The sequence below is a fragment of the Myotis brandtii genome, unplaced genomic scaffold, assembly GCF_000412655.1.
Source record: "Myotis brandtii unplaced genomic scaffold, ASM41265v1 scaffold1010, whole genome shotgun sequence".
Lineage (NCBI taxonomy): Eukaryota > Metazoa > Chordata > Mammalia > Chiroptera > Vespertilionidae > Myotis > Myotis brandtii.
Genome location: NW_005353362.1, coordinates 43,231 through 54,082, shown reverse-complemented (window position 1 = coordinate 54,082; position 10,852 = coordinate 43,231). Strand labels below are relative to the sequence as shown.

At 47.7% G+C, this 10,852-nt stretch overlaps 1 pseudogene; it reads left to right on the top strand.

Moving 5' to 3' along the window:
• Positions 1–6,422, top strand: part of LOC102251635 — a 51,568-nt pseudogene extending 45,146 nt beyond the window's left edge.
• The last annotated feature ends 4,430 nt before the right edge of the window (positions 6,423–10,852 follow it).

Genomic DNA, 10,852 nt, shown 5'->3' with positions numbered 1-10,852 from the left:
TTTCAGAGAAAGGAGAGGGAGAGAGAGATAGAAACATCAATGATAAGAGAGAGTCAATGATCGGCTGCCTCCTGCATGCCCCACACTGGGGATTGAGCCCACAATCTGGGCCTGTGCCCCAACTGGGAATCAACTGTGGCCTCCTGGTTCATAGCTCGATGCTCAACCACCAAGCTACATTGGCCAGGCATGGCTAGCATTTTTAAAAATATATATATTATTGATTTTTTAAAGAGAGGAAGAGAGAGGGATAGAGAGTTAGAAACATCGATGAGAGAGAAACATTGATCAGCTGCCTCCCACACACCTACTGGGGATGTGCCTGCAACCAAAGTACATGCCCTTGACTGGAATCGAACCTTTCAGTCCGCAGGCCAATGCTCTATCCACTGAGCCAAATTGGTCAAGGCATGGCTAGCATTTTAAAAAACATATATTTTTATTTATTTGAGAGAAAGAGAGGGGGAGGGAGAGATAGAGACATCAATGAACAGAGAATTCATTGATCGGCTGCCTCCTGCATGCCCCACACTGGGGATCGGGCCTGAAACCCGGGCATGTGCCCTGACTGGGAGTCAACTGTGACCTCCTGGTTCATAGGTCGATGCTCAACCACTGGGCCATGCCTGCTGGGCATGGCTAGCATTTTTAAGGACTGTTGCAACCACAATGCTCCTGGTAAAATAGGCCACCATGTTAACATTGGGACAGCCACTAGAGGTCCTGACCCCACACTAGATTCAAGGGGTCTTAGAAATTAAAGGCCATATGACTTACGGGGGACACCTCACTAGATACCAGGCTTTACTTCTAGACTCCCCCGAGGTGACTCTCAAAGTATGTCAAACTCTTATTCCTCCTGCCTGTGGAGGAAAAGGAGAAAATTTTGCACTCTTGCGTAAGAACAGTAGAACAAGTTTATTCAAACAGGGCTGATCTCAAATACCAGCTCTTAGATAATCCAGATAAAGTATGGTTTACTAATGACAATAAGTTTAGAAAGAAAGACATTAAGAGAAAACTAGATATACTGAAGCTTGGCATTGCCTCCTATCGCCTTGACCAAAGGCTGAGTTCATTGCCTTGACCAGAGTCCTACAGCTGAGAAAGGGACACAAGTCCATATTTACCGACTCCAGGTATGCCTTCCTCCCCCATATGGCAACATAAAAACAACGGGGACTCTTAACAGCAAAGCACTCCCCTATTCAGCACCTCCAGGAAATACTCACTCTCCTACAAACAGTAGTAAAACCTGCAGAGGTAGCTGTACTTCACTACAAAGGACATCAAAGGGAAAACACAAACATTATTACAGAAAACAACCTAGCTGATACTACAGCAAAGAGGGCTGCTTTACCACCAGTCCCACTTCAGGCTGGACTATTCCCACAGAATTCTGTCTGCTGACAGAGGCCACAATACACAAAAAAGAAAAACAAAACAATTGTGATTAACAGAGCATGATTAATATTTCTAATAACTACAGCTAGTCCCCAATAGTCTATTTTTGCCCCTAACAATTGTTTTATTCTGATTAAAGATAGCACATTCTAACCTGGCTCAGAGTTGTACGCCCCCAGGACCTGGGAGTCAATGTTGGAAGGCAGTCCATGATAGTTCAAGAATTGCCTATTATCATGGAAAGATTAACAATCTTGTTGCCAAAACAATGGAGTCCCACCCCAGCTTGCATTGCTTATTTCCCCAAACCTGTAATACCCATCTTGCATACCCATTCCTATTCTTTTTGCCTACTTCCCCATGTAATCTTTGTCCTACCCAAGATAAGCAGCTGGCTTATGGTGGGGTGCAGAGCAGATTTTCATGAATGACCTGCTACTCTCCCATACTGCTGTCTCTGCTTAATTGGCTCAAGCAGTGACCGGCAGCACAGAGAGTTACTGTGATTGTCCGGTTTCACAATCAAAGTTAACAAAGCATGATTAATATTTCTTATAACTATGGCTAGTCCCCAGTATTCTATTTCTGCCCATAACAAGTTGACATGGAGTCAGGACTGGCCTTGAAGTTTCATTTGCTCAATGGTCCCATTGCTTTTCCTTGGACTGGGTGTTCATGGAGGGGGAGAGCTGGGGCTGATGCACCCCTCAGGATCATCCACCCTCTGACCAGGCCCCACTTTATCTAGGGAGACTGACAGCTGGAATTCAGAAACCACCCAGCCCAGCCCAGGTTTCTTCCCTACCTTCTGGGGGTTGGGCGGAGGAGGCCGCCAGCACCAGGATAAGGAGTGGGCCGCCTTCCTCTGTGGGCCCCCAGGCCTGATTCATGCGCTGCTGGCCAACTCTCCTCTTGCCTCTCATTCCACTGCATACCTTTAGGCCATGGGTGGGCAACCTTTTTGTGAGTGCGTGCCAAAACCAGCAAAATCTCTTATTCAAAATTCTTCTGCGTGCCAACCGTAATTTTTTGAGAACATGTTACGCCTACTTGATATCTCTTAAGGTGTACGTATGTGAAGAACCTTGAAGAAATAATAAAATTAATTCGAGCAACAAAAACACAGTATATGATGATGAAAAATACATTTATTTTTTAATGTATACATGTACACTGATAGTCCGACAGAAAACTTTATGACTCCGTTTGATATTATCAGTGGGACTTTTGCTGCTGCATCACTGATGACAGAGATTTTACATCAGGTTTATATTTCGTGACCTTCAGAAATATGCACGAGCTACTACTTTCATCCGTCAGGCTACTCCTATTACGAGACTTAACAAAATTCATCACTGAGAACAAAGATTCACAAGCGTATGTGGATGAAACCAAAACACTGGTCGGATCTAGGAAGGCAGGGAGAGTTAAGGCAGAGGCATAGAAATTGCTCTTCCCCTCTCTCGTCAATCCATGTCTATGGTCTTTAAGATAACTTGTTATGTAAAATTATTTATTTATCTAAGATGCACCTACACTGAATTTATCTGAAAAATAAAAAAGTCGATATTAAGAAAAACATTGTAAATGGAAGATTATAAGAGAGGGTTTCCCGTGCCAGCAAAAGTTACTGGCGTGCCATGGGGTTGCCCACCCCTGCTTTAGGCTGTGCCATTGGCTTTACAGGACCCCAGGCCTCTCTATTCTGCAACCCCCTTTCCCCAATTTCTCTCTGTTCACTGCTTTTCCCACTGCATGGTGACCAACCGAAGGCAGGGAAGTTGCCTCCCTTATTCCCAATGCCCCACTATGACACCAATAAATAGACTTTGACTGGATTGTTATTGGAGGAGGTAATCCTTTGGCTGCTGGTTGACCCTCAAGCTGGATCATGGCAAGCAAAGGTTCCTCACTTCGCCCCATGTTCTTGAAATGTATGCTCTGCCTTCCAACCCCACATGGGGACTGTTCCAAGGACACAGCCTTGTGTGTTTTGTACTGAGCTCAGCCTATCAACAACCAGTCCTTGAGGTTCTTGTTATGATTGCAAGATGCCCTTCAGCTATAACCAGCAAGAAACTTTGAAAAAAAAAAAAAGCTTTATTACTCCTAGAACCTGGAAATTACACAGCACACCTGGGACCACTCAATGAGGTTGGTGAAACAGGAATTTTAGGAGTAAAATAGGACAGGTTTAGGAAATTTTAGAAATTAAGGGGACCATGGAGGAAGCACAGGGCTGCAGAGCAGCAGAAGGTATATTTCCATAGAATAGGGGAGCTGAAAAGCTGCAACAGGTACATTTCCATAGAAAGAGGGAGCTGGGAACAGCAAAAGGTCTATATTTACAAAATAAAGAGAAGGAAGCCCTTCATCCAGAAGGAGAAGAAGAAAGACCAAAGGGAATAGGAAAACAATGAGGAAGGAGAGGGAGAATCTCACATGTCCCATGTGAGGTGTGACCTTTGAGCACAGGAGTTACTATAGTAACCACTCTAGGGGAATAGTGACCAATCAGAGGGGCTATCAAGGCACCAGGATCTGCAGCCTTTATAAGCCATGGGGAAAAGGAACTCAGTGGGACCCTTTCTCCCTCCCTACTTAGGGGTCCATTCTGTGGGACTCTTTCCCACTCCCCATGTGGGAGTCTGTACTTGTTCTTCAATAAATCTCCACCTTTGCTATACCACTTTCTATCCATGGATTCATTCTTCGATTCCAGTGGACAAAAAATCCGGGTTCCAGTCCAAAAATTCCCTTTCATTGGAAAGAGAGAGAAAGAGAGAGAGAAAGAGCCTGGGTTCTGCAGGTATTAGGGTCAAGGGTGGGAGCCTAGGGTTTCATGGGCTCACACTTTTTTGGTGGATTCAAAACATTAGGGCTGGAATTTAAAGTCCAAGAAGAGAAAGAAAAACAAATAATCCTAATGGCCAGTTACTAAAATCAAATTTCTTAGAGCAAAGAAGTCTCAGTGAAGGGAGGCAGCCTGGTTCTTTAGCTCTTTATCTATATGACTAGCCATGTGTTTCTTTGAGATAGCCTTCTTTGAGATGGATATTTAATACCTGGGCAATCAAAGCTTAAGTCAGAGACTTGCATTACAAAAATAAATACAATAACTGCCAGGGCTAACACTAAACCTTGAGAGAGAAAGGTGTTGTTGAGAACAGTTTTTGATGGGACTGTACCACTGTGCCCAGTTAAGGGCTCTATATAAACGTTTAAGATTCTGGCCGGCAGATGCAGATATTTACTCCTCTTGTGCTTGACCAAGACAATAAGTTCCCTTGCTTGTTAAACCTCCACCTATCTATCTGGTGTGGTCTGCCTCTTTCTTCGGTCTCTTCCTCTCCTCCATGTAGGCAGCCAGTTTTCCAATCAATGATTGTTGAGTCAGTGAGGACAAGAAGCCATCAGACGCTCCCAGTGCTGGGGGCAGGGGACAGACAAGGCCCCAACGGCAGGGCAGGGGGAATTCAGGTGAGTAGGAACGGGGGCGCATTTCTCGTGTGAATATGTTGCATTTCCTCATGAAAATTTTTCATGGAGCTCAGTTTTCAAGATTCAGCTTCTGCACAGAGTTTGACCAGAGGTTCTGAGGTCAGAAAGAGCTGGATTTGCAGCCCAGCCCTGCCACTCGCTTTCTGGGGGATCTCAAGAAACGTCATCATTCTGGGCTTCATTTAGTTCCCTTTCCCATAAAATGGAGTAATGGCAGGTTTTACCTGGGAGGTTTGGGAGGGAAGTGCTGCAGGGGCTCGGGGCCACCCCATCAGCCCTCAATGCGGACTTGCGGAGTGAATGCCTCTCAGGCCTGGTGTGTGGAAAGTTGTTCACCTCAAGAGTCAGAAGAAACATTAGCAGCCACATACTTTGGAGTCAAATGCAGGCTCTGTTAGTTACTTGCTATGTGCACTTGAGCAACTGACTGAACCTGTTTACTTATCTATAAAGTGCCTGCTTTGAATGTTTATGGTATGATGACATCTGATTAGGCTGCTCAGTTCGCAGGAGCTGTTACCTGGAGTTGGGAATCGCCCTGATGTACACACAGAGGGATCTGCAGCATGAGAAAAGGGGGATCATCATTAGAGAGATCCCCATGGGAAAACGGCATTCCAGAGAAAAGAAAAGTCTTGCACAAGGTCACACTCTGGACACTCAACCAGTTTCTAGTCTCCCCTGCTGAGTTCTTCTGCCCTGTCAGGCTACAGTGGGAAATAAGCAGCAAGAAAGCAGGCATTTGTAGGAAGGGGACACTTTAAGTCCCAAGTGCCATCTTTGCTTTGGAAGGTCTCCATGAAATATGAAAAGGACTTCAGATCCACTGCTCCAGAGGGTCTAGTGCTTTTGCCCTACAGCTTCTGACCTCTTCTGACCAGCTACTGTCCCTATTACCACCAGGGATTATCACCTTCAACAAGTAGAAAGGAAAAGTCACCTGAGCTAGGTGATACTGACCCTGGTCCAAGGTAGGGGACAGGTTGGGTCTGGGGCAGAATCAGGAAGAGGAAGAGGATCCTAGCTACCTGTGAGTAATGTCTGCAAGCACCATGGTAAGTCATCACCTCATTTCTTCTTGCCCAAGTTGGCTGTAGGTGTAGGTGTACCATGGCCGAGTCCTGCATCTGACCCCTTCGAGAGGCCCCATAGGCTGTCTATACACTCAGTGATGGGTAGCAATGGGAGTGGTGTCAAGTCAGTGCCTAGGTTAATGAATTGTTTTCTTAGATATTAAACCCAGCCCAGTACTTGTAAATGGTCACAAAACTTGGTATAGAAAACATTAGAAGCTTTACATATTAAGATGTATTTACTATACTGTCCTTTTATTCCTTAGGAGTCTTTAGAATGAACAACTACTCTCTCAAGATGTGATTCCTGAGGGCTGGACTGGCAGTGAAGGATGTTTTCAGGAAGTCACATTCAAGGAGGGTTGCCCACTGGCCCTGCTTCTTGGATATGCATTTCTTTCTTTTTTTGTTGTTAATCCTTATCCGATGATATTTTTTCCATTGATATTTACCGACGCTCTATCCACTGAGCCAAACCGGTTTTGGCATGAATTGTTTTCTTAGATATTAAACCCAGTACTTGTAAATGGTCACAAAACTTGGTATAGAAAACATTAGAAGCTTTACATATTAAGATGTATTTACTATACTGTCCTTTTATTCCTTAGGAGTCTTTAGAATGAACAACTACTCTCTCAAGATGTGATTCCTGAGGGCTGGACTGGCAGTGAAGGATGTTTTCAGGAAGTCACATTCAAGGAGGGTTGCCCATTGGCCCTGCTTCTTGGATATGCATTTCTTTTGTTGTTGTTGTTAATCCTTATCCGATGATATTTTTTTCATTGATATTTATTTATTTATTAAATAGATTTTTATTGATTTCAGAGAGGAAGGGAGAGGGAAAGAGAGATAGAAACATCAATGGTGAGAGAGAACCATTGATCGGCTGCTCTCTGCACACCCCACACTGGGGATCGAGCCTGCCAGCTGGGCATGTACCGTGACTGGGAATTGAACCGTGACCTCTTGGTTCAACCATTGAGCCACGCTGGCTGGGCTTTTTCTATTGATTTTTAGAGAAGAGTGGAACAGAGGGAGGGGGAGAGAGAGAGAAACATCCATGTGAGAGAGACACATCAATTGGTTGCTTCCTGCACACACCCTGGCAGGGCCTGGGATGGAACCTGCAACCCAGGTATGTGCTCTTGACTGGGAATTGAACCTGCGACCCTTCGGTGCTCGGGCAGACATTCTAACCACTGGGTCACAGTGGCCAGGGCTTGGATATACATTTCTCATCCAAATCCCTGGAGCCATCCATTTGGGTCTGATCTGATTTTTTATCTACTACACTAGAGGCCCAGTGCATGAAATTTGTACACTTGTGCGGGAGGAGGTGGGGGGTCGGGGGGTCCCTCAGCCTGGATTGCAAGAGGGCACAGGCCAGGCTGAGGGACCCCACTGGTGCATGATAGGAGCCGGGGAGGCATGTGGGAAGTTGGCCAGCCGGGGAGGGACCGTGGGAGGGTTCCAGGGCATGTCTGGCTTGTCTCACTCAGTCCTTTTGGTCAGACCCCAGCAGCAAGCTAACCTACCAATTGGAGTACTTGCCCCCTGGGGGTCAGTGCACATCACAGAGAGCAGTTGAGCGGCCTTAGCATATCATTAGCATATTATGCTTTGATTGGTTGAATGGCAGACTGGCCGACCACTTAGCATATTAGGCTTTTATTATATAGGATGGGAGAGCTAGGAAAGAGGCACTAAGACCTCAGATGATGAAAGGCTGGGAGGAGTGGGTGATGGAGAGCCAGCCTCAGTTGGGTGGGTGCAGATGAAAGCCTGGAGGTATCAAAAGCTGAGAGGAAACTGCTAGATCCAGCTCTGAGCTCTTTTTTCCCTTCTGGACTCAGCACTGCAAAGCATACAAAGGACCTCGTGTGGAAGGAGAGAAGTCTGTTGCCAAGAGTGGGCTGAAAATCTGCGCTCACACCTAGGACTCCCTCCTCTGATCAAATCATTGCCACAGCTCCCACACTCCCAAGCTGTGCTTTCCCCCTTTTCCAAGCACTGCCTATTGTCCTGTGAGAAAGGTATGTCCTAAAAGCCATTGATTTCCCTGAGGAAAGGTAATGAAATAGGACATTTTAACATTGCCAAAGGTAAAATGAAAGGGAAGTGGTTTATATCTTGTCTGGTATATAGAGGTGAGGAGATAGAAGAAGAGGGCTAGATAGAAGAGGGCTAGGAAGAGAGAGGCAGGACCACAGGGGCTGGGAAGTGGAGCATTGCAGGCATGGGTAGAATACAGCTTGCTGACCACGCCTGGTTCCATGAAAAATCACGGAGACTGGCAAAGTGACCTAGAACTAGACCCAGCTAGGCAAAATTGCTAAGGCAACCCAGCTGGATGGGGAAAGAAGGGTGAGTACGGGAGACGTGAGCTTTAAAATGTATGGACTGGTGTGGCTCAATGGTTGATCATTGACCTATGAACAGGATGTCACGATTTGATTCCCCATCAGGGCATCTGAGCAGGTTGCAGGCTTGATCCTGGAACCAGGAGGTCACGGTTTGATTCCCCGTCAGGGCATCTGAGCAGGTTGCAGGCTTGATCACGGTGTAGGGCGTGCAGGAGGCAGCCAATGGATGATCTCTTCCATTGTTGATGTTTCCATCTTTCTCCCCCTCTCCTTTCCTCTCTGAAATCAATACAAATTTTTTTTTAAAAAAGTATGGATGTTGCAAAGACAGGCAGCTTGCAGATAACCAGTCATAACACAGTGAGGCGTAGGCCTGCGACGCAAGGGTCCCAGGTTCGATTCCGGTCAAGGGCATATACCTCGGTTGTGGGCACATCCCCAGTGGGGAGTGTGCAGGAGGCAGCTGATCGGTGTTTCTCTCTCATTGATGTTTCTAACTCTCTATCCCTCTCCCTTCCACTCTGCGAAAAATCAATAAAATATATTTTAAAAAAAAAGTATGGATGTTGTAAAGACAGGCATCTTGCAGATAACCAGTCATAATGCAGTGAGGCATAGAAAACAATCCCAAGGATGTTGCTAAGGCAGAATTATTTGAAAAAACCAATCAGCAGCTAGCAAACATGTATCTTTCCCCTAGGGCCTAGGCAAAAAAGCCATGCCCTCTCCCCAGCCCCCAGACACTCCTGTGGCAGGAGATATACTCCCCTGCGCCCACGTGTCTTATGGCCATGTGGGACTCCACACATGGACTAATGGACTTTAGTTAGCTTGGATGCTGAACTACACCTCCCTGCAGCAGGGCATGGAAGCTCTGGACACTGGCCTGCTTTTGGAACCCCAGCTGCACTTTTTCCAGGACTGACTTCTCTCCATAAACTTTGCTTCTGCTAACCATTTTTGTCTGTGACTTCATTCTTCGATTTTGCGAGACAACGGACTTGGACCCAAACACCCCATTTTGGTTTCCATGGGAGCATAACATGAGTCTTTTTCTATCTTCTAGGGTGGACTGGATGGCAGGCATCAGTGGGAGGCTGAGATTGTCTATTTTGAGAGACAGAGAGAGAGAGAGAGAGAGAGAGAGAGAGAGAGAGATGTTTCTTGTTCCATTTATTTATGCATTCATTGGTTGATTCTTGTATGTGCCCTGACCAGGAATCACACCCACAATCTTGGTGTATCAGGAGGGTGCTGTAACCAAGTGACCTACCTGGTCAGGGCAAAATATACCCCATTTGTAAGAGAACCAGAGGTGAGCAGAGGGAATTTGTTCTCTGAGAACTCTCCCATCTGGACCCACTCCCTGGGCTGTCTCCCTCAGGGGTCCCCTTGCTCTTCCTGCCCTCTTGTTGCCAACCCTTTTGGGGCCAGTGACCCACATGAAGGCCCTTCTGCGCAGGCTAATAGAACTAGAATGAGACGGATCCCTCGGGTCAAGCAGAGTAGAAAGTGTCTTCTTTGCTCAGGAGTGGAGAAGGGCGAGTCACGCTCGGAAATAGGCCTTCTCCCCCAAGGGGGAGGTCAGGGGAGCTTTTAAGGGGTTTAAGGTAGGTAGGTGGGATACGGGGGTGATGAATTTCAAGAAAAAAGGAGCAGATTTCAGGGAAGAATTGGGGTATGCCGAGCCCAAATGGTTCCCTGGGTGTGATTTTAATACGTTAATGAAGACAAATTCCCCGGAGGTACTGCCGTTGAGCTCTCTACTGGAGCTGTCTGCAGGTGCCGCGGTTAACCATTGGCAGTTCACTCACTTCCTGTGAGCAAGCATGGCTTGTGAGCTGACATCTGGGAGCAGGAGGGTTTCCTGGATGCTGGCATGTTCCCCAGGGCCCCTGTGTGTGCTCAGCGCCTCCTGGTCATGGGCCCGCAGATCTGGGGCTCACTCCCTTGGAGGGCCGCGGGGGTGAGGTGTGTGTGTGGTGGAGGCAGCCTCACTGCTCACAGGCTGCCTACGCGAGAGCACGAGTGAGCGGCGGAAGACGGGAGGGAAGGGTGGCCACGTGCAGGGTGGTGGCTGCGGGACCAGGGCTCTCTTCCCGAACTCAGCCTCGGCTGGTCGCCAGCGCGTGGGGGAGGCTGCGGGGCGGACCCTTCGCGCAGCCGGGCCTCCGAGCCTTCCGGACAAGGGGGTACAGAAACGGCGTGAGGGTCTCAAGACGGGGAATACTGGGGTCCCCGAGGCAGCCACTCCCTGGGAGTCTGGCGTGAAGGCCCCGCTCCCTTTCACAGACTCGAGCCTCCAGGAACGACTTCTCCCACCTCCAGGAGGTCACATCCCAGAGGCCATTCCTGATTCACGCTCTTCACCTCCGCAAGGAAGGAGTGGAGAAGCAGCCAATCGGAGCAAGGCCGTGGCGGCTTCCAGCCAATCAGCACCTAGGGACGGCCGTTGAGGCGGGCGTAGGTGGAGGCAGTGGCGGCGGGGCTCCCCCCCCTCCCGGCGGAGCG